General features: G+C 42.4%; 1 protein-coding gene across 2 annotated transcripts in view; it reads left to right on the forward strand.

The window, feature by feature from the left end:
* Positions 1 to 23,294, forward strand: part of PANK1 (pantothenate kinase 1) — a 108,502-nt gene that overhangs the window by 27,739 nt on the left and 57,469 nt on the right. The window lies entirely within an intron of this gene.

Genomic DNA, 23,294 nt, shown 5'->3' on the forward strand with positions numbered 1-23,294 from the left:
TGCCACTTTAGCATGCAGACAGTTTTGAGCTGAAGGCAGTCAAGGTCTTGTGAGCACCTGAGTGGCTCAGTCGGTTAAGCATCTGCCTTCAGCTCAGGTCATAATTCCCGAGTCCCAGGATCCCAGGATTGAGCCCCACAACAGGCTCACTGCTCAGTGGGGAGTCTGCTTCCTTCCCCCATCTTGTGTTCTCTCTCTCTCTCGAATAAATAAATAAAATCTTTTTTTAAATAAGTTTTTTAAAGATTTTATTTATTTTATTTGGCAGAAAGAGAGAGATCACAAGTAGGCAGAGAGGCAGGCAGAGAGAGAGGGGGAAGCAGGCTCCCCGCTGAGCAGAGATCCTGATGCGGGGCTCAATCCCAGGACCCTGAGACCATGACCCAAGCCAAAGGCAGAGGCTTAACCCACTGAGCCACCCAGGCGCCCCAATAAATAAAATCTTAAAAAAAAAAAAAAAAGACCTTTGGGCTCAAGAGAAACTCTTTCTCCTCTTTTAACCGTATAGAAGAATCTAAATTAGGAATCTTTCCCAGAATAAAAGTTATTAGCAGAGACAAATTTTATTTGAATGTGCCATCTATGTGGCAAGGCAAACATCTTACTATGGATGAAATCATCCTGTCATAGAGGAGAAACAGAGTACAATCAAAAACATTTCATGATGCTTCCTGATCAGGGAAAAGAATGCCTGCTTTACAGCTTTGGACCAGCGTTGACTCTATATCTTTCATTTTTTCCCCCCTTTCTAACTGGGACACTGAGGTTATTTGTTTCTGTTTGCTACTGTATTTTTGAGGATGAGAAAAGAGCAGAGGACAGATAGCTCTTCTTCTTAGCTTACAAATTACTTAACCAAAAAGAACCACATGTGTACCAGCTGGAGATGCCTGAACATCTCCCAAGGCTTTTACTGGATTCAGTGACTTTGGATAACATTCTTGGGGTAGAGTGGGGAGGAATTTATTCTGTATATGGGAGGAAAGTGCAAGGGAAATTTATTGGCCAGAGGACAGATTGTGACAGACTGACCATGTGTTTTCCAAGCTCATTTCTTTTTCCTCCTAGGCACTAAGTTAAACTACATTTCTCAGCCTCTCATACGATTAGATGAGGGCCACCTGCTTGAGTTCTGGCCAATGAGATGTGGGCAAAGTTGCAATATGATACTCCTGGGCCTACTCCATAAAACATCCCCCACAATCCTATTCTGTGCTCTTTCTGTCCCTCATCTACAAGCCTGATGACAACATCTAGGGCAATACAATTCCTAAAGGACTGCACAGAGCAGAAACCCCCAGCTGACCACATTGAATTCTTTGTGAGCAACAAATAAGTGTTTATTGTATTAAGTCACTGAGATTTATTTATTGTATTAAGTAAGTGAGATTTTGAAATTATTTATTGCAGAAACTAGTGTTAATTATGCTAATTTAACATGCTGTTATACAGCAAATGGGCAGCTAAATGTTTATTCAGAGATTCCAGACCTATTAAATGCATTATTTTAGATGAGTATAGACCAGTCAATTTGATAAATAAATTTTAATTTTCTAATGGTTGCCTTTTGGACACAATATGCCCACCCATAGTGGAATAATGGATGTCATGTCTGAATGCGTCTGAGGGGCGGGCTGGAAAGGGATGTCAAAAAAAGTGGGGTCAGCTGTAAAGTGAGTAAAGTCTAGGTCCAATCCTGAGTCCAAGATCACAGATGGCCTATCATCCAAAGTCCAAACAGGGGAAGAGAAACCATCCTGGGTGTTCAGAAGAGAGACACTGGGGTAAGGGAAAGAGGAAGAAGCAGGGAAACCAATTAGAGGACAGTGAGGCATCGCAGACATTAGCAACAGCATGAAGCCACCACCAGCCTTTGACTGTAAAACACAGGCAGACAGTGGTTTAATTGGAGCCCAGGGGTTAAGATCACCAGTAGAAGAGACAGTCAAGGCAGACATCCCCATAGGTGCTGGAGAGCATGGAAGAATGGCAGCAGCTTTGGAGAGCCACCCATGGAAAGGAGAGGGAGATTCTACCATTCCATCACCAGTGCCTCCCACTGACTAATGCCAGCTGGAAGGCAAGTGACCTGAGGGCCTGAGAAAGACAGTCTTACAGGAGCCAGTCCTCCTGCCTTACTGAGCAGGGTAGGCGGACCACAGGCAAGGGATCTGAGCACACCAAAGCCTAGGACATCCGGAAACACAGAAAAACAGGAAGATATGTAGAACACTCTATTCTCAATAAAATCAAAGCTCAAGGGTTAGAGCAACTTAAAAGAGCATTGTAATCAAAGGTGGGACATTTTTAAATGTTCTTGCTTCTCAGAGATTCTATTCTAGTTACTGTGATTTAAGTTATCACTTTTTCATTTTTATTCTAGGTCATGGAAGAGCCAGCATGGGGGGAGGGAGATTTTATTCTTATGTCTACATATGAAATCTAGTCAAATGCAGCTTCTTTGTCCATTCTTGTAAGCAAATTTGATTAAGCCTCTGGAAACTGCAGAAGTGGAAGGTGGAACAAAATCTGCCTCTTCTACTTAGCAGCTGTGTGAGAATGAGCAGACCACTTCACTGACTCCTGCAGGTCTGCTTTCCTCATCTCTCAAGTGGACACAATAATACTTTCTTACTTATCTCATTGGCTTATTGGAATAGTCATAGCTTCTGTTCATTTAGGTTGATTGGCTGGTTGGTTGGTTGGTTGGTTTTAATGAGACAATGTATGTGAAATAGTGGTATACAGGAAAGCATTATATAATGCTGGAACGTTATACATATTAATATGGCTCCAAATCTGTCTCCCCACCATTCCATCCTTTCTTTTGAGGGTTAGCTTTACTGAGATGTAAAATAAATATAATCAATTTCAGCAAGTAAGCACACAATTCAATGAATTTTGACCAGTGTATATAGGTATGTAACCACGACCACAATCATGATACAGAATATATCCATTGCCCCAAAAGTCATCCCTAGTGCCCCTTTGCACTTTTGTATTTTGAGTCAATATGTACCCAAGAGAAATGAAAACATACGTCTACACAAAAACTTGTATGTAAATGTCTGTAGTAGCATTATTCATAATAGCCCCAAAGTAGAAACAACCCAATAGACCCAAATGTCTATTAGCTAACAAATGGGTAAGTAAAATATCCCATATCCATGCAGTGGAATGTGTTCAGCCACAAAAAGAAATGGACTGATACATGCTATGACATGGATGAACCTTGAAAACATTATGTTAAGAAGAGAAAACAGTCACAAAGACCACATATTGTATGATTTCATTTATGTGAAATGTCCAGAATAAGCAAATCTATAGAGATAGAAAGTAGGACCAGGGGTTAAGGGGAAATGGAGAGTATTTGCAAATAGGTATGGGTTTCTTTGGGGGGTGGTAAAAATGCTCTCAAATTGAGTTTGGTTGCACAATTCTGTGACTATATTAAAAACCATTGAATTGTGTCCTTTAAATGGGTGAATTGTATGGAATGTGAATTATATCTCCATTATGTTCTTAACCAAAAAACTAATCCAGGAATTAAAGGAACTCCAAAACAAAGGGAAAATTTCAATCACACTATTTCATTATAACTTTTGTATACTACTTTTCCTTCAAAGATACAAGAGCATTTCTATAAATTAAAACAGAAAGATACCATCCACAATCCTAATATCCTAAGAAAGCAAACTATTTTATTTCTTGTCCCTTCCTCACCTCATCTTTGAGTATGTTTGCTTGGTTTATAGTCATCAGTGGTACACACATAATTAGTAGGTTGCTTTCATCAGTTAATGTTACATGATGAACATTTTCCCATCTTGCTACATAGTCTTCCTTGTGATCATTTTGAAGAAAATATGACATTCCACCCGACAGACCACATTCCTCCATCCACTCAGACACCCACACCAGAAACCTAAGCTACACCTATGTTGTTCCTGCCACTGCTGTAGTGCAGAACAGCCTACTCTCTTCCTAAATAACTGCAGAGGTTTTCTAACTGGTGCCTGGCTCTTTGGTGGTCCTCTAGCAATCCATTCTTCATGCAGCAGCCAGGCCTAAGACTAGTGTCTTCAAGGACTCCCAACCAACTATGTAATAGAGGCCAAACTACTCCAATGGTTCACAAAGCCCTTCAGGTTTGGGCTGTTGTCTGCATTTTTAGCCTCATTATCCATGCCCTCCTATCCCTTTCCCCAGTCCATATTCCCTGTGTTCACTGAAATGCACACAGCATAGTGTTTGAGGTTTACTCTGCCCAGAATAATTCACCCACCACTCCTGCCCTCTCTACTCTACAAACTCCTACTTATCCTGTAAGTCTTAGCATAAACATTGCTTCCTCTGAGGATCATCTATTTTCCCCAGATGGTGGGAGGTGCTCCCACTTCCATACTCCTAGATACCTTTGTACATATCTCCATTTCATATTGTCCCTCCCTGTATGCTCCACGCTTACCTATCTCCCCTGCATAGGAATTATGCTCTTTTCAGCTTGTTACTTCCAGCATTCCAGCATCTGGCACATCGTACATCCCAGGAAATGTTATTTCAATAATGTAAAGGTTATAATTGTGCTAATTCATCACTGTTTTTATGCAGTATTCAAATCACATTTCACATATGATTTAATTCTCTAAACAACCTTACATTGTTATTACCATTTTAAAGATGAGGAAACTGAAGAGGTTAAATACCTTACCCCAAATCATTACACAGCTAGTAAGTGGCAGAATCAGGATTTGAACTTAGGCAGTGTGATTCCATGCTCTTGATCGCTACATTGTACTACCCCTTGAACAAATCAAGTAAACCATTCCTTTATTGTCATATGTATAGGTTACTTGTAATCTACCTATCCCTCCCTCCGTCCCTCCATCTCTCTCTCTCTCTCTCTGATATAGATGGAACTGTAACAGAAAATGGTATGTATATATAGCTTATTTTCCTTTTTTGAATTTTGCTCAAGATAAATCTCTATGAGTAGAATTTAAAGACACATTACAAGATGAAGACATTTAGGGCACCTGGGTGGCTCAGATGGTTAAGTGGCTGGCTGACTCTTGATTTCAGCTTAGGTCATGATCTCAGGGTCCTGTGATCCAGCCCTGCACTGGGCTCCACACTCAGTGGGGAGCCTGCTTCAAGATTCTCTCTCTCCCTCTATCCCTCCCCACCACTCGGTCATGCTCTCTCAATCGCTCTCAAATAAATAAGTATTAAAAAAAAAGAAAAGAAAAGAAATAGGGTGCCTGGGTGGCTCAGTGGGTTAAGCCGCTACCTGCGGCTCAGGTCATGATCTCAGGATCCTGGGATTGAGTCCCACATCGGGCTCTCTGCTCAGCAGGGAGCCCTCTTCCTCTCTCTCTGTCTGCCTCTCTGCCTTTTGATCTCTCTTGTGATCTCTCTCTCTCAAATAAATAAATAAATAATCTTTGAAAAAAAAGAAATATACTTGATCTTTTTTTTTTTTTCAAAGATTTATTTATTTATTTATTTATTTATTTGAGAGAGAGAGAGAGTGCTCAAGCAGGGGTAGTGGCAGGCAGAGGGACTGTGCCAATGGCAAACACTTAACCAACTGAGCCACCCAGTCCTCTCTATACTTGATCTTTAAAAAAAAAAAGAGAGAGAGATGGGGACATTTTTTTGGATCTTCTTGTGTCCAATAACAACTTCACTTACCATGATATAGCTTCTGCTAAAGAGGTAGAAGCTTCAAGGCCATCGGCCATCCAGCTGATACAGGATCAACCAGATGGGATCAAGCACTTTGACCACTGAAGATGGCTGCAAGACAAGTTCAAGAAGGGGCAGCCTGGTGGGAATCAGCCTTGGCTGGCAGCTGGCCTAACTTCACTATACAATCTCGATCTAATTTTAGGGTGAAAGAATGGAAATCACTTCTATGTTGCTTCTCAAAAATGTACAGACATGAAGGACTTGGTGGCCAAACTACAGCATCAGTCTTCTCAATGGCATTCTTTCATGCCACTAAATAAGTTAATCTAGGCAGTATGAATTTACATTTTTTAAAAGATTTATTTATTTATTTATTTGACAGACAGAGATCACAAGTAGGCAGAGAGGCAGGCAGAGAGAGAGGGAGAGGGAAGCAGGCTCCCTGCCAAGCAGAGAGCCGATGCAGGGCTCGATCCCAGGACCCTGGCATCGTGACCTGAGCTGAAGGCCAAGGCTTTAACCCACTGAGTCACCCAGGCACCCCTGAATTTATATTTTTGAAGCCTGCCACCACATAAATCTGCCCGTCTGAGACTCTGTGTTTTGAGGCAGTCCAAGCTAGCCCAGCAGAGAGAGCCTGTGGAGAAAGAGTGATGTCCGGCCTGCAGGTCCAAGCTGCTCCAGCCATTCCAACCTAGATGACAGACGTGGAAATGAAAGAGCTACCTTGGACATTTCACCTCCAGCAGACATGGTGTGGAGAAAGACGGAAGAAACAAACTACAACCAGAATTCAGGCCTCAGATCTATGGCTCCAGTTAAACCATCCCACCACCTATAACCATTTGAGCCACCCCAGCCACCCAGGCTTCATGAAATAGATAAGCTATTTCCCCCCAATTCCAGATCCACAAAATCAGGAGCATAACAAATGCTGTTTAATACCACTAAATAAACCAAGAAAACCATTTTTATCCACCATGGAATTTGAAGAAGATACTTGAATGAGAAACACTGGCTGAAAATAAGTGCTATTTCTACCCTAGCTGCTGACTTGGTTCACAACTTGCAGTTGCTCACTGTTGCCACTGATTTGATCCAGAGTCACATGTGTGACCTCTTCAAAGCAGCAGGGATCGCTGGCCGGCCGAGTTTTCTTCCCCTGCTTTAACCCCAGAGGACCGGTGGTAATCCGGGAAAGCTGGTGCTCCTCCGGACTGCCAGAGGGCGCTCTAGCCACTGTGCTGCCTGATAGAGCGACGCTACCTCAGCCTCCTTGAGAACAATAGGGAAAACTCCGGCTTTGAAGGTCAAATCCCAGCTCCACCACCTAAACTAGTTGTATAATTCTCAGCCACTTAATGAACTTGGAGGCACTGGATTTTCTCCTCTCTGAAATGAGGACAATAACACCTAACTTAGTGTGTTGTTAGGGTTCGGTGAGCCTTACCCATCACATTTCATCATAATGATAGCTAATGTTTACTGAAACCTCAAAAATGACTTAAAATTCCTTATCACCATCCTTAGGTGGTCGCCCAACACTGCCTGGCAATTTCAGAAACACTGCCTAGCAATTTCAGAATAAATTGAATATTGCGCTATTTTGTCTTCACACCCTCCTCTCTGGAACCTCCCCCAGACCCTCGCTCTCCTCACTCAAAGCTGACGTCACCTCAGGTTTCACTGATAAAAGAGAAGGAAACTACCCCACCCTTCAGTTACCAAATCTAGACTTCTCTCTGCATCTGCATTCCCTTCTCCTTTCCTCTTTTCCCCTCCTCCTATTAAAGATCTGTCCTTCCATTTGGTTCTAGATCCCATCATTCCCCCTCTCCACTGATCTTCCCTCAACTTCACATAGGCTCCAACACCTCTCATGTTCGGAAACCTTACTTTGACCCCTGAACTCCCCCCAGGTACTGCCCTGTGTCTCTGCTCCCTTTCTGGCTGACTCTCGAAGGAGTTTCTACAGATGCCTCTCTTGCTCCATTACCTCTTCACCTGCCCCCTTACCCAGATCTGGATTCCAGTTCTGCCATTCCTCTGATGTTTTTGTCAGGGTCACCTTGACTTTCTTCTTAACCAACAGCAGTGTCCGCTCGACTCTTTTCCTCTCCACTTCTCAGCAGCAGCAGGCTCACTTGGACTTTTGAAATATTCTCCTCTCTTAATTTCAGCAAAACCATAACCTCCTGGCTTCCTTCTCTTTTTTGTAAGGGTCTCCATTCTCCATCTCCTTTCCTTTTTCAACACCATGTGTCAATGTTGGTGTTTCTCAAGATTTGATCCTGACTCCTGTTTTCTTCTGCTCTGACATATTCCCCTAGATGATCTCATCCACCACCAACTTTAAATGCATATTACGCTGATGCTTTCAAGTGTATATCTATAGTTCAGGCCTCTCTTACCACCTCCAGACTCACATATCTGCTGGCCTAGCTCATGTAACTACTGTGAAGCTTACCTCTTTCAGTTCCACTCTCTCGCTACAGTCAGAAAACCAGGTGTTATCCTAGACCTTTTCCTAATTTTCTCTGGTAACTTAATAATTTCTGTCTATTTTACTTCCAAAGTAGGTCTCAAAACTGTCCTCTTCTGTCTCTCTCTGCAGCCAGCCTCCCATCCCCTCTCATCTGAACGGCTGCCTCCTGCTTGGTCTCTCAATGCCTTCCCTCTTGCTCCTGCTCCTGCCCCTGCCCATTCCCAATGTAACAGGCAGAGTTCTCTTCCTCAACATTACTGTGTCAGTTACTGTGACTTACCTACTTCAAAACTGTCAGTGGTTTCCCGTTATGCTTAGAATGATCCAGACTACTTGCCATGGGCTGCCCAGCGTCTGGCCTCCAAGCCCCTGCCTACACCTTCAACCTCATCCTAACCCCACCCTTCTTTTTCATGATGCTCCAGCCACACTGGCCTTCTGGAAGGCCTACCCCACAGCCTTCAGACTGTGATGCCCTCTGCCTTGCTCTTCACCTAGATTGTACCTTCTCGTGTTCTGGATCTTAACTGTATCAGTTATGAATGGTCTTGCCTGAAAATAAAAGAAACCTCATCTCACAGAGGCTTAAACACATGGAGGTTTATCTCTTATAACAAAATTTCCAGAAGTCAGTATGGCAGGACTGGCACAGCAGCTCCATGAGGAACTTGGCCTCCTTCAAGATTTTGGCCCCAGCATCCTTCATATATCGACCTCCCATGTCTGGCCTCATGGTCAAAGATGCCTCCCGCACCTTAAGTCCTTAACTCTTTATCCCGGGCAGAAGAAGGAGAGGTAGGGAGCCAAGTCCCCTTTTTATTGAACTTCCTGTTATGTAGAATTTCAAACATAAAAAAATAGAGTACATATAGTTCTATATATATAATTCTATATACTAGTATAACAGCCCCGCATGGACCCATCATATAGCCACAATAATTATCAACCTGCAGCCGATCTCATTTTACCTATACCCTCCCCACACACATTTCCCTCTCCACTTAATATTTTGAAGCAAGCCCCAGACATTGTATTTTTTCCCAAAGTGTTTCATTATGTATCTCTAAAAGAGAAAGCTCTTCCTATTAAAATATAACCACAATACTATTACCACACCAGAAAATGAACAATTCCTGAATATCATCAAATAGCCAGTGTTCAAATTTCCAATCATCCCAGAAAGGTAATATAGTTTGAAGTATGCAAATTGGACCAATACTTGCAATTGATATGTCCTTGACATCCCTTTTAATCTATAGGATCTCCCTTCATCTTGTTTTCCTCTCAATTTATTTTTGAGAAATCAGATCACTTATCTCCATTTTGCTAAAATCTGGATTTTCCTGATTTCATCCTAATGATGTCCTCTGTCTTCTGTATCTTGTGAACTAATAGTTGGATCTACAGGTTTAATTAAACTCAGGCTTATTTTTTTTGTTACTGTAGCTTTTGTTTGCTTGTTTGCATGTTTGTTTGTTTGTCTGTTTTGGCAAGACCTCTTTGTAGGAGGTGGTGTACTCTGCTCTCTGGAGTTGCCGAAAGTCTGATTGTCTTTTTGTGGTATTAGCGACTTTTTTTTTTTAAGAGAGAGAATCTTTTTTTTTTAATATTTTATTTATTTATTTGACAGACAGAGATCACAAGTAGGCAGAGAGGCAGGCAGAGAGAGAGAGAGAGAGGAGAAAGCAGGCTCCCTGCAGAACAGAGAGTCCGATATGGGACTCAATCCCAGGACCCTGAGATCATGACCTGAGCCGAAGGCAGAGCCTTAACCCACTGAGCCACCCAGGCACCCATATTAGCAGCTTTTGATGATTAATGTTTAAACCTACTAATTCATTAGGTTAAAGTGTTCATATTTTAATTCTATCATTCTTCATGTATTGGTTGAAACACTTTTATAAAGAGAAACTTCCTCTATTATTACGTTCCACAATGGATACAGATAAATAATAATAAATAATAAATAAATAAAGGAAAAGTAAATACTTGATTCTTTCCTTTAGTTTGCTAGTTTGCAAAATAATGAATTGATTCATTGGCATCCTGCAGTGGTGGCCACTAAGGGATCCTTTTTTAAAAAATTGTCTTTATGAACTTATAGATTTAAATGTATTTGATGTTATTTTACTATATTGCAGTTATTCTCCTTAGTGATGCTCAGATTGTGCCATCCTTTGGCCTTTAGAGTGTCCTCACATTGGTTCACGATTTCTTTTTCTATCAGAAAAACTATAGCTTTCCTGAAACATCGCTTGGCCAGTATCAACTTCTGTCTCACTGGCCAGAGTTATGTCACATGGCCACCCTGAGCTGGATGATGATGGTAGATGACATTTGAGTCATTTGCCATCCCTTCAAAGAGGCTTCTCCTGGTGCCCCATCTAAAGTCTGTCTGTACCCCCTTTTATTCTGCAGAATTTTATCCTGTTCGCTTCCTTTACGCTACTAACTATAAACTCTAGTTATTTTATTTCTTCACTTGTTATAAGGGTCTGCCTCGCTAGATTGTAAGCTTCATGACATTTTCCCTAGCATGATACCTGCAGATGTTCATGGAAGATACTCAGTAAATATTTGTTGAATAAATAAATAAATGAGGTAGACACAACTATTATCTCCACTGTATGCAGTGCTGTCCCATATAGTAGCTGCTAACCTCATGTTGCTATTTCAATTTAATGTAGAACAGCTACTATGGAAAACCACATGAAGGTTCTTCAAAAAGTTAAAAATAGAAGTACCATATTACTCAACAGCCCCACTTCCGGGTATGTATCCAAAGGAATCAGAATCAGGATCTTAAAGAGCTATCTGCACCCCCATACTCACTGCAGTACTCTTCACAGTTGCCGAGACATTCAAACAAGTGAAACATCCATCAACAGACAGAAGAATTTAAAAATGTTATATATAGGGGCACCTGGATGGCTCAGTCATTAAGCATCTGCCTTTGGCTCAGGTCATGATCCCAGGGTCCTGGGATCAAGCCCCACATTGGGCTTCATGCTCAGCAGGAAGCCTGCCTCTCACTCTCCCACTCCCCCTGCTTGTGTTCCCTCTCTCGCTGTGTCTCTCTCTGTCAAGTAAATAAATCTTAAAAAAAAAAAATTTAATGTTATATATAAATACAATGAATGCCATTCAGCCTTATAAAAAAGGAAATCCTGCCATTTGCAACAACATGGATGAACCTCAAAGACATCATACTAAGGGAAATTAACCAAACACAGAAGGACAAATGCTGCATGCTATCACTTATATGAGGAATAGTATGAGGAATACCATTTATATGAGGAATAAAATAGTCAAACTCATATAAGCAGAGAATAGAATGGTGATTGCCAGGGGCCAGGAGGTGAGGGAAATAGGGAGGTATTAATCAAAGGGTACAAAGTTTCAGTTATGGAAAGTAAGTCTTAGAGATCTATGACATAGACAGGATGATTCCTATAGTGCATAGTACTGTATTGTATACTTACAAATTTGCCAATAATAACAATGAAGTAATAATAAAATAAAGAGAGCAGAAGGAAACTTTTGCAGGTGATAGATAAGTTTATGGAAGATTATGGTAATGGTTTCATGGGTATATACTTCTCTCCATACTGATCAATATATATACATGAAATATGTATACAGTTTTCTGTATGTCAATCATTCCTCAGTGAAGTGGTTTAAAAAATAAGTAAATAAAAATACAAATTTAATTTAATTTAACTTAATTAAAAATCCAGTTTCTTAGATTAGTCACATACTAAGTACTCGAAAACCACATGTGACTAGTGACTACCACCATGTAGAGAGAGTGCATTTATCTCATCACAGAATTCTACTGGAAGGTGCTGGATAGAAGAAGAAACTGGCTGAGAGGTAAATTAGCCAAGGTCACACAGCTATAAGAGGAGGAGTTGGGATTCAAACCTGTGTTTGAGTGACATCGGAGGTGGAATTCAACACCATAACATAGTCGTCACTGCTGTTACTACTTGCTTAGTCCTGTTTTCAATATCAGTCTCTCTGAAGGAATTTACAGGGAGCTTCAAACCTGGCTACTTCACAGGGTGACCAACTGTCCTAATTTGCCTGGGCCTGGCGATATTCCCAGGATGCAGAAAAGTTCTGGGCAAACCATTGTTAAAAAAACAAAGTTCAACCAAGTAAATTTGAAGATCCAATTGGCTTTATTAAGCAATTCATGATTTGGGCAGCATCCCCTCTAGTAAACAGAAAGGGAGTTCTGTGGAGTATACAACATGGAAAGCTTTTACAGGAAAAAGGGTGGGGGTAAGAAGTTGTTAGCAGAAAGAAAAGGTCACCTTCCCTTAGGGGGAAGGCCAGAAGGTCTTATTACGTGGACTACCTCATCTTTTTTTTTTTTTTAATTACCTCATCTTTCTATGGAGAAGAATGAGGGTCCATGTGACAGATTACTTCATTGATGCTGACCAGAAAATTCCTGACTGACTGGTTAAGACTACAATTCCAGGTTGAGGTTGAAAATGCGATTAGGTTAGGTATGAAGCCCTGATTTGGTGACTTGGTCTAGACTCCATTTAGGGTCTGTGGTTCTGTTTTCTTCCTTCCTTTCTTCCTTTCTTTGCTTTTAAAGTAGGCTCTATGCCCAACATGAGGCTTGAGCTCACAACGCTGAGATCAAGATGCACACTGAGGTTTTCTTTGAACACCATACTACCCATTTATAAAATGGGTTTGTGGCAGGTAAATAGATGGGCTCACTCAACTCTATTTCAACCCCATGTAATATGCCACACTGCATGCTAGAGGTGAGAAAATTGAAGACTTCGTTTCCCAGACTCCCTTAGACCTTGGGTTTAATATATAGTCTAGCTCTGGCCTAGCGGATGTACTTGGGCAACATCAGGAAGGCCAGATTGGAAAGGAACCTGCATTTCTGCTGTTTTATCTGCTGGATGGTGCAGTGGCAGCAAAGGTCCCTGTGTCTCCTCTTGGATGTCAGGGACTCATGCATTCTGCAGGTGTAGATCTCGCCTGAGCCAGTCAGTCCTGGTCTCGGCAGTAGAAGCAACAGCTTTCTTGCTTTCTCATATCTTGTTTTACCGTTGTACCAGAAGTAGCAGCTCCCATATCCCAGTTCCCTGAGTAAACTGATACTGTGATGGAATTCTGGGAGGTCATTACTGGAAACTCAGCCTGGAGGCTGCCCATTCAGCCTTTCCCAGGATTCTTATCCACCCAGTCCACTGTATTCATTATGCTGAAAAGAGTTCAAGTGACTTTTATTTTTTGCAGATGAAGAATCTTCACAACTTAACAGGGATTTCCTCTGGAAAATAGGGAGGCTGTATAACAAATCTGAGTGTCCTGAACACTGGGACCCTAACAGAAAACTCTACCACTGCTAGCATTCTCAAAGGAAGGTGCATATACCTGAATCAGCAGCATCTCCCAAATACTGTAACTTTGGTTGTGGTGAAATGTCTACACACACACACACACATACACACACACACATTTTTCTTCTATATGCTGAATATTCTTCCAAATCTCTTTACATGACAGTTCCCATCTTAATCTCTCAACCTCCAGGTACCACATCAATTGTGGCATCCTCAACTTCACCATCTAAACTGTTCCTCTCCTCCAGTTGTTGTCTGGAAGAGAGGAACATTTTGTTTAATTTTTACGTTACTTAGCACAATCTGTATTTATTTATTTACTTGTTTATTGTCTGTATCCCCCTGTCCCCACCTTCTCTCCCAACCCTCCACCCCAGGTGTGCTCCGTGATGGAAGGGAATTTGTTTTGCATTATTCATCACTGTAACTTCATTACTTGGCACAGTGGCTTGCACATGGTAGCATCATTTTTTTTTTTGAAGATTTTATTTATTTATTTGACAGACAGAGATCACAAGTAGGCAGAGAGGCAGGCAGAGAGAGAGGAAGGGAAACAGCCTCCCTGCCGAGCAGAGAGCCTGATGTGGGGCTCAATCCCAGGACCCTGGGATCACGACCCGTGCCGAAGGCAGAGGTTTTAACCCGCTGAGCCACCCAGACGCCCCAATGGTAGCATCATTTAAAAATATATCTTGAATAAATACAAAATAGAGATTGTTATAGCTAGGAAAATTTTTAAAAGAGAAAAAGCCTCTTTTGTAAACAAGATTAATCCAAACTGCAAAGAAATAATGAGAAATAAAGGCACCCAACAATTGTGATGAAAGGCAACACAGTGCAGGTAGTGGAGTATGACAGCAGACATTTGCAACCACAGCATAAACCCTAGGCAATGAGAGACACACTGCCTTTTGGGAGGCACCATGATTGAGTTATGAAGTGTTCACGTTGGGGTGCCTGGGTGGCTCAGTGGGTTAAGCCTCTGCCTTCGGCTCAGGTCGTGATCTTAGGGTACTGGGATCGAGCCCCACGTTGGGCTCTCTGCTCAGCAGGGAGCCTGCTTTCCCCTCTCTCTCTGCCTGCCTCTCTGCCTACTTGTGATTCCTCTCTCTCTCTCTATCAAATAAATAAAATAATAAATAAATAATAAATAAATAAAATCTTAAAAAAATAATAAAATGGAATGTTCAGGTTCTAGAGCCACCTCAGTGTGATTTTAAATGTCAGTTCTACATTTCTGCTATGTGATTTGGGGTAAGTTAATGAGCTTCTCTTGATTCCATTCCCTCATCTGGAATATGAGGAGAATAACCGTACCCAACTCACATGCCTACTGTGCTAATTAAAAGAAAAGATGACATTTACGTGCTTAGTACAGTGTATGGCCTGTGAGGACTCAATAAATGTTAGATAATAAAACCATTATAATTCTGTGAAACCCAGCTCCATTCCTGAAATCATGCCCAGGACTTGGGGTCACTTCGATTATAGCCTATTACATTTCTAGCCACCACACCCTATCCCCCTTCACCAAATCATAATTAGTAGGTACTTAAAAAATATTAGTGACTAACAGGAAGTTTGTTCATGTGGGATGTGTTCCATTCCTGCCATTCCTATATACACAGTTATTATTGGTGGTGCTGATGCTATATTTTTCCATCTCTGTTGACTAAAAACAAAACAAAACAAACAAGACCTTTAAACAGGCAACAAGAGTATTGGGTGGAAGGGTGCCTGGGTGGCTCAGTCGGTTAAGCATCTGCCTTCCGCTCAGGTCATGATCCTAGGGTCCTGGGATCCAGCCCCACACTGGACTCCCTGCTCGGCGAGCAGGAAGCCTGCTTCTCCCTCTCCCTCTGCCTGCTGCTCCCCCTGCATGTGCTCTGTCAAATAAATGAAATCTTTGAAAGTAAGTAAGTAAGTATTGGGTGGAAAATACTCCCATCATTGGAGAGAAGAGCAACCAACATGAAAGAACAGTAAATAGAGAAGGATTGACCTAAACCTTTCCAGTGATGCATTTCAGTGAGTAATTTTCCTTACGTTTGATTTGTCCAATTGAGAGGGACAGGGTCAAATCATTCTTTCGTTCAGCAAGTATTTATGAAGTGTCTACCAAATTTATGATGTAGAAAGAATAGGCTAGGAATACCTCCTCTGCATTCACCCCAACCCAGTTAACCTCTATTCAATATTTAGAATTCAGCACAGGGGCGCCTGCCTGGCTCAGTCAGCCAAGCGAACGACTCTTGATCTCAGGGTCATGAGTTCAAGCCGCATTATGGGCATAGAGCCGACATGGGAAAAAAAAAAAAAAAAGTAGAATTCAGCTCAAATACCATTTCCTCTGCTAAAGCTTAAGACTAGGTCAGGTCACCCTGGTAGGTGTCCTCATGGCACTGGCAGCCTTACTTTTCCCCATTTGTCAGAATGTACTTATGCCTTTGCTTTTTGGGTGATTATGTGCTTTACTCCATGTCTTTTCTGTAATCTACACAAGGGCTGGGACTTTGGTTTTGGTCAAGAATGTATCCCTGGTACTTAGCTTGGTGTCTACTCTGTAGTAGTTGCTCAATTCTGAAGAAAGGAAAAAATCGAGGCCCTAATGAAGGGGTCCATCAGAACTTCATGTTAACACTATTAATTCACCAGGACAGGTTTTGTGTTTTGTTTTGTTTTTTAAGATTTTATTTATTTATTTCAGAAAGAGAGAGAGAGAGCATGAGGGGAGAGGGTTGGAGTGACAAGCAGACTTCTCGCTGAGTGGGGCTCGATCCCAGGACCCTGAGATCATGACCTGAGCCAAAGTCAGATGGTTAACTAATTGAGCCACCCAAGCACCCTGGCACTAGGATAGTTTTGTCTTGTTTCTGGTGGCCTCTGACTCCCCAAGGCAGCTCTGCTCTCTAGCGCCCTGAAAAAGCAATATGAAAATCACTGTCATTGAAAATAGTGCTATACTCCAAAATTGTCTCTTGTATCACTTGTATGAAATGGCCTCAAGGCACCAGCAAGACACCAGCACCTGTCACAAAAGCAAAAATGAAATAAAGAAGTTCATCTTGGCTCAATATTATTCTGGCAGCTAAAGTTCTAATAATCCTTTTTAAAGATTTTTTTTTTTTAAGTAATCTCTACACCCAACATGGGGCTTGAACTCACAACCTCAAGATCAAGAGTCACATGCTCCAATGACTGAGCCAGCCAGGCGCCCCTAGTAATTCTTTTTACACTGTCTTGAAGCATACGTTATTTCCATGTTCATACTGTAGCATCATTAAAACTTCCTGGATGAGAACTTGAGCATGTTTGACTTTATCTCCATTTTGGCAAATAAATACAACTTCTGCAGTGATAATATATAACGATGGCATGGCAAGCAGGTTTTATGTTTGTCTTCAGAAAATAACCAGTCGTACTTAGAATAACTAAACACTAGGTTATAAGTTCACATTGCTGACCTCCCTCTTTTAATGGAATGAAACCTTTCCTCAAGTCCCCCAGACCTTCCCTGTATTTCATCGGCCACTCCAAAGTCAACCACAGACATGGGCCAATCAGGATTGCTCTCTTGAATCTCAGCCCACCTCCTCAGGGAGGCCTGTGGCCCCTGCTCACCCATACTGGGCACCTCTCCCCTCCTTCCACTCCGAGGCCTCACCATCTTTCCCTGTACCGTGAGGGAACTGCATCCTCCAATGATTCCACACACATATTTTCAGCTCACATTTGTGCTTGGCACTGTCTTGGGTCCTGGGAATTCATAGATAGGAGCCCCTATAGTTGGGTTGGGAGGCTGAGAGCTGTCAGAAGTCCTTCAAGGACCAGGTAGATAACACACAGGTATAAATGCAGCCTACTTCCTTTCCTGGCTTTTGTTGTTTGTTGTTGTCGTCGTACAACACAATGATTTAATATTTGTATATATTGCAAAATGATCACAAGTCTAATTAACAGGGATTCCTGGGTGGCTCAGTCAGTTAAGCATCTGCCTTCTGCTTGGGTCATGATCCCAGGGTCCTGGGAGTCCCTTACTCAGTGGGGAGCCTGCTTCTCCCCCTGTCTGCTGCTCCCCCTGCTTGTGCTCTCTCTCTCTCTCTGACAAATAAAATCTTTAAAGGAAAATAAAAGTTTAATTAACACCCATCATCACACATAGTTAAAATTTTTTTTCTTGTGATGAGAACTTTTAAGATCCCCTCTGCTAGCAACTTTTAAATATATAACACAGCACTATTAACTATAGTGACCATGTTGTACATGTACCCCCATAACTTATTTACTTTATAACTGGAAGTTTGTATATCTTGACCACCCTCACCCATTCTGCACTACCTCCAGTCACCAATCTGTTCTCTGTTCTCTGTTTCTGTTTTTGTTTTTTAGATTGTACATAGAAGTGGGATCCTAAAGTATTGTCTTCTCTATATGACTTATTTTACTTAGCATAATGCCCTCAAAGTCTATCCCAAGTTGTCTCAAATGGCAAGATGTCTTTCTTTTTGATGGCTGTTTAATATTCCACTGTATATATGTACCATATACTTGTTTTCTAATCCACACCTTCAATTTACAACCCCCAGGTGGTCAAAAAGAACACATCTTCGATGGGACAGGGATTTTTTGTTTGTTTTTAAGATTTTATTTATTTATTTGAGAAAGTGAATGAGAGAGAGCAGAAAGGGGGGGGAGGGAGTAGGGAGAGCCAGACTCCCTGCTGAGCAGGGAGCCTGATGCAGGGCTGGATCCCAATCATGACCTGAGCCAAAGGCAGATGCTTAACCGACTGAGCCACCCAGGTGCCCCAGGTTTTGGTTTCTTGTTTGCCCATCCTTGAGGGGACCAAAAAAACCTTCTTATTTTACAATGAAACGTGGTAAGTGTGAATCAGACTATGATAAGTAGAGTGATATGGCTTACACCACAGCCCCCCTCCCCCCGCATTCTGGGGGGATCTGCTGAGAAGACCTTTGGGGAACTGTACCTGTGATCTCATCAGAGCACCGAGTGTAAGCGTGAGTGGAGGAGATAAAGGTGAGGTAGGCAGAGTACGAAGGATGGGGATGAGCCCGTTAGAGAGTTTAGAATGTTAGGTATTGTTGAGCATCCATGAAGGAATTTAGGTACAAATACGTTAGGGTCAGATCTGTATTTTTTTTTTTTTTAAGATTTTATTTATTTATTTGACAGACAGAAATCACAAGTAGGCAGAGAGGCAGGCACAGAGAGAGGGGGAGGCAGGCTCCCTGCTAAGCAGAGAGCCCGATGCAGGGCTCCATCGATCCCAGGACCCTGGGATCATGACCTGAGCCGAAAGCAGAGGCTTTAACCCACTGAGCCACCCAGGTGCCCAGATCTGTATTTTTAAAGGATCATCCTTTTTAAAGTGTAAAATCCTGAGAGAATAGAGAGAAAGATTCTCTCTGGAGAATCTTTCTCCTTTTCTGCCTATTTTATCATGCATGTTAAAACCACCACTTTGCCAGTTGCCCAAACTGGAAACAGAAATCATCCTAGCCTTACCTCTCGCTTACCTTCCAAATGGCCATCAAGTCCTATGGATTCTACCCTTAAAAATTCTTGAATCTACCCAATGTTCTCATTCCCACTGCCATGTCCTTTACTCAGACCCTTACTACCAGTTAGTTATATGAACTTTTCCAATAGCGTTTTTCATGATCTCCCTACATAATGACCTCCTCCCCGAATCTCTTCTCTAGGCAGCTACCAGAGACCCTTCCAGAATGCAAATCTTGTGGTTTTTCTATAGCTAAGTCTTTTACACGGTTTCCCCAGGCCCTGAGGAAGAAGTTCAAACTCCTTCCTGCTGGCAGAAAGCCATCTTCGATGCGGACCCCTGCAACAGACTCAGCTGTGAGCACTCTCCTCCCTTTGCTAAGCAGCCCTTCAGCCTCGTTGAACTCCTGGCAGATTCCCAAACAGACCAGAAGGTTTCAAACCCACCCACGGAGTCTCCATTTCCCTCCTTCTGAGTGGATTTTCTTCAACCTTCCCTAAAGAAATCCCATTATTATTAAAAATTCAGTTTAAGGATTATTTCCTCCCAGAAGCCCGCGTTAACCTCCATCTTAGCGACCCTCTCTTCTGTCTCCGTACCGAGCCCCTTCTCCGGAGTTTTCCCGAGCTACTTGCCTGGCAGAGGTGACGCTTGGCTTTGTTCACTGTTTCTCCAGTCAAGGACCATCTACATCATAATCTGGGTGCTAAGAAACAAAAACAGTTTTTTGCAACGGTTTTGCTTCCTTAATTTAAAAAAATACTTATCATAGGGTGACTGGGTGGCTCGGTTGGTTGGGCGACCGACTCTTTATTTCAGCTCAGGTTGTGATCTTGGGGTCATGGGATCGCCCCAAGGGGACTCCATGATTAGGGGGGAGTCGGCTTGAGATTGTTTCCCCCTGTTCCTCCCCACTCCCTCTCTGCTCCTCCCCTCCCCCTCCCTCTCTCAAATAAATAAACAAATCTTTTTTAAAAATAAAATAAAATACATTAAAAAATACCTACCATCATCACCATGTAGACTCCCATGCTCCAAACCAGTACATGGACCTGGACTCAGAATCTGCTCTTGAAAACTCTCTTAGATGACTGGTAATGTTCTTTTCTTGATCAGGTGCCAATTACACAGAGTGTTTATTTGTGCAAAATTTACTGAGCTCTATCCTTAGGTTATGCATACATTTCTGTGCATATGTTATTTTCAATGAAGAGTTAAAAAGTAGAAAGTCTCTAGGTTATTTTTGTGGACACTGATGGAGAACCATCGACTTATCTCTCTTGCTATGAACTGTGAACTCCTCCAGGGAAGTGAAGGCATCTGTTTTGTCTCTATAGTCCCACCGTCTTTTTTAGTGCCTACAACATAGTACACACAGAATTAATGACTGCTAAATCAATGAAAGAATGAATGAATGAGTGAGTGAATGAATGAATAAAGGGAGAGAAGTGGCTTGTGGGTTCCTTCCCCTTTCACTCTTTTCCAGACATTTATTCCCTGCCCCTGCTGGAGCCCATGAAAGCTCATACCTCAGAGTTACCTTTCTGAGGTACACCTCCCCTGAATAACTCCTGTAAGTATTCTGACCTGTAAGATGCCACCTGACTTCCTCTCTTCCACGTGCCCGGCGTGATGGATCCAGGGCACCAGCCTGATGAGGACAGGAGCAAGTAAGCAGGTGGAGGATGTTCTGTCCCAATACCAGTACTTCTGCCCTGCCTGGGTCGGAGCCACCTGGCTCGGGCCTTCCTCACCATGCCCGGGAATCAGGCTGCAGAGAATATGTCCTTGGAGGTACTGAACGGCTAAAGCTTCTACTTGTATCTCAGATATACACTGCTTCCCAAACTACTCAGATCAACTTATGTGAGAATTTGAAAACTCTATCTTTGAATACTTAGGAATAGCAATGGAGATTTTTTTTTTTTTAAGCTAATTTACAGTAGAAAGTAAGAGACATCCTGGGTAAAATATCATGCAAGTCATTTATTCAGTCACAGATGATTACCAAAAGTTTCCTAAGGATACAATGAGGAACAAGAGTCATCTACCTTAATGGAGATCACAGTGAGAGAGAGAGAGAGAGAGAGAGAGAGAGAGTGTGTGTGTGTGTGTGTGTGTGTTGTTGGGGGTAGAGGTCCAGACCGACAGTCAAATGGTAATATTGAAGAGGACTTCAACTCCCTCTATTTTGACCTCAAACTTTCTTACTGAATAAGTTCTTCTTTCCAGCTTATCTCTTAAAGTCAGGCAAAAGACCCTGTGGACAAAGCATCCCCTGATGGAAACCAGAACTACTCAAGCAGTAAGGACTGGCCTGAGCCAGCAAGGCCTGGGTGATTGACCCCAAGACAATCTGACCAACCTGACCTTGACTACCCAGCTGCATTTACCCACTGACCTTTGTCCCACATTTTCCTTATATAAACCTGGAAGTATTTTTAGCACTTTGGAGACAGTCTTTGAGACATTAGTCCAAGGTCTTCCCAGTGTTGGCCTCGCTGAAATAAATCCCTTTCTTGTTTCACCACCACTCGTCTCTCTCCCTTTGGATTTTTGTCAGTGGCAAGTGGCCAGACCTGGTCTGTTTGGTACCCCTTGAGCCAGGGGCTCTTGCACCCCTGGGCCCCCATTACAATATGTAGCTTTTTCACAGGAGTTATGATGTGCTGGGCACTTTGCATATGTTAATTCATTTCATCATTGTAACAATTCAGTGATGCCCTATTATTATCCCCATTGACAAATAAGGGAACAGATGCATTGTAGAGTTACAGACTGATACAGTCATGAAGATACAGTGTAGGGAGTAGGAACACCTGATCTAGTCCTAAGGGTCAGGGAAGATTTCTCCAAATATAAGAGGTTGAAGCAGAGGTCTGAGGATTGAGTCAGAATCTAGTGGACAAAGAGGTCTTGAGGAAGAGCATTTCAAGCAATGGAAATAAAAGGTGAAAAGGGATAATAAATAATTTGAGGAACTGGCAGCCTGCCTTATAGCAGGAGCACAGGGAGCTGGAGATGAGGCAGGAGAGATAGACAGGAGTCATAGCGCCCAAGTTTGTTTGCTTGTTTTTCCTCTATGTCTCAAATAGTATGATAAGGTCAGGAATAGAAGATTTAGGGTTTAGCCCTAGTTTTGCTCTTAATGACCTCAGCCATCTCTCTGTGGCTGTTTCCTTATCTGTAAAAATGAGTGGATGGATGGGAGTTCTCAAGTGGCCCCTGATGCAAGAAACAAAGGCAGAAGGAAATGTAGATAAAATTAAATGTCCTTATTGACAAATACTTGAGGCAAGCAGAGTTTAGCCTTCCTCTAGGAAGCTCCCAACAGTCTTAAAGTGAATGCCTTGTTGGAAGAAAAAACAACCTTGGTTTGATTACAGCAAGGCGGTCCAGGATCTGCTAAGTCTTCTTTAGCATATGAAAGTCCTTTTGGAACTTCCCTTATCTTTACTTCTCCCCACCCCAAAGTATACTATCAGCTGCCCCCTTGCAATCCCAGCACGGCAGGCAGCAACAGCTCTTTCCGTCCTTGGGTCCTGTACCGGTGCTTTAGTAAAAACCCACCAGCTTTGCACTGAAGACACCTCGAGAATCCTTTCTTGGCCTTTGGCTCCAGATTCCACCAAACCTCACCTATATTAAAAAAAGCATCAATCCCTATAGTTCCAAAGCTGTGGCTCTGGGTATCTCTGGGAAGCAATTGCCCATCCGGGCTCTTGGCAACCCAGTGGCCCAGCCCACACTTGCTGGCCTCTCCTTTGCAGATTCAGTCCATACAAATGATGGAGAACATCCCACATAACTAATCACACAGAAAATATGGCTGCGAGCATGGTTTGCTCCCCTCACTTGAAGGGTGAACTGCTAATAACAATGTCATTAAAATAACTGCTTCTTTGAAGAATTTACTGTGTGCCAGGATTGTACCAAATACTTTAGGTAGATTTCTCACAACAGGGCCTGGTTAAATTCAAAAGCTGAGGCCTCAAGGGATTACATAACTTTGGTAAGGTCCCCACCACCCAAATTTGTTCTGCCTACTGAGCATGTCCAGCCCTGTTTCTGATTGCCAGGTGTGGTAACTCCAGCAATTTTCCATGGCTTTGCTAGTGGCTGAGTTGGAATTTGAACCCAGCTCTGACTCCAAAGCTTATGGTGTTGACCACCCTGCCATGCTGCCTTCCCTTCTTAAAACACAGGCAACTCCTTC

Source organism: Lontra canadensis, unplaced genomic scaffold (genome assembly GCF_010015895.1).
Source record: "Lontra canadensis isolate GAN:19392208 unplaced genomic scaffold, GSC_riverotter_1.0 scaffold3, whole genome shotgun sequence".
In the NCBI taxonomy this organism is placed as follows: Eukaryota; Metazoa; Chordata; class Mammalia; order Carnivora; family Mustelidae; genus Lontra; species Lontra canadensis.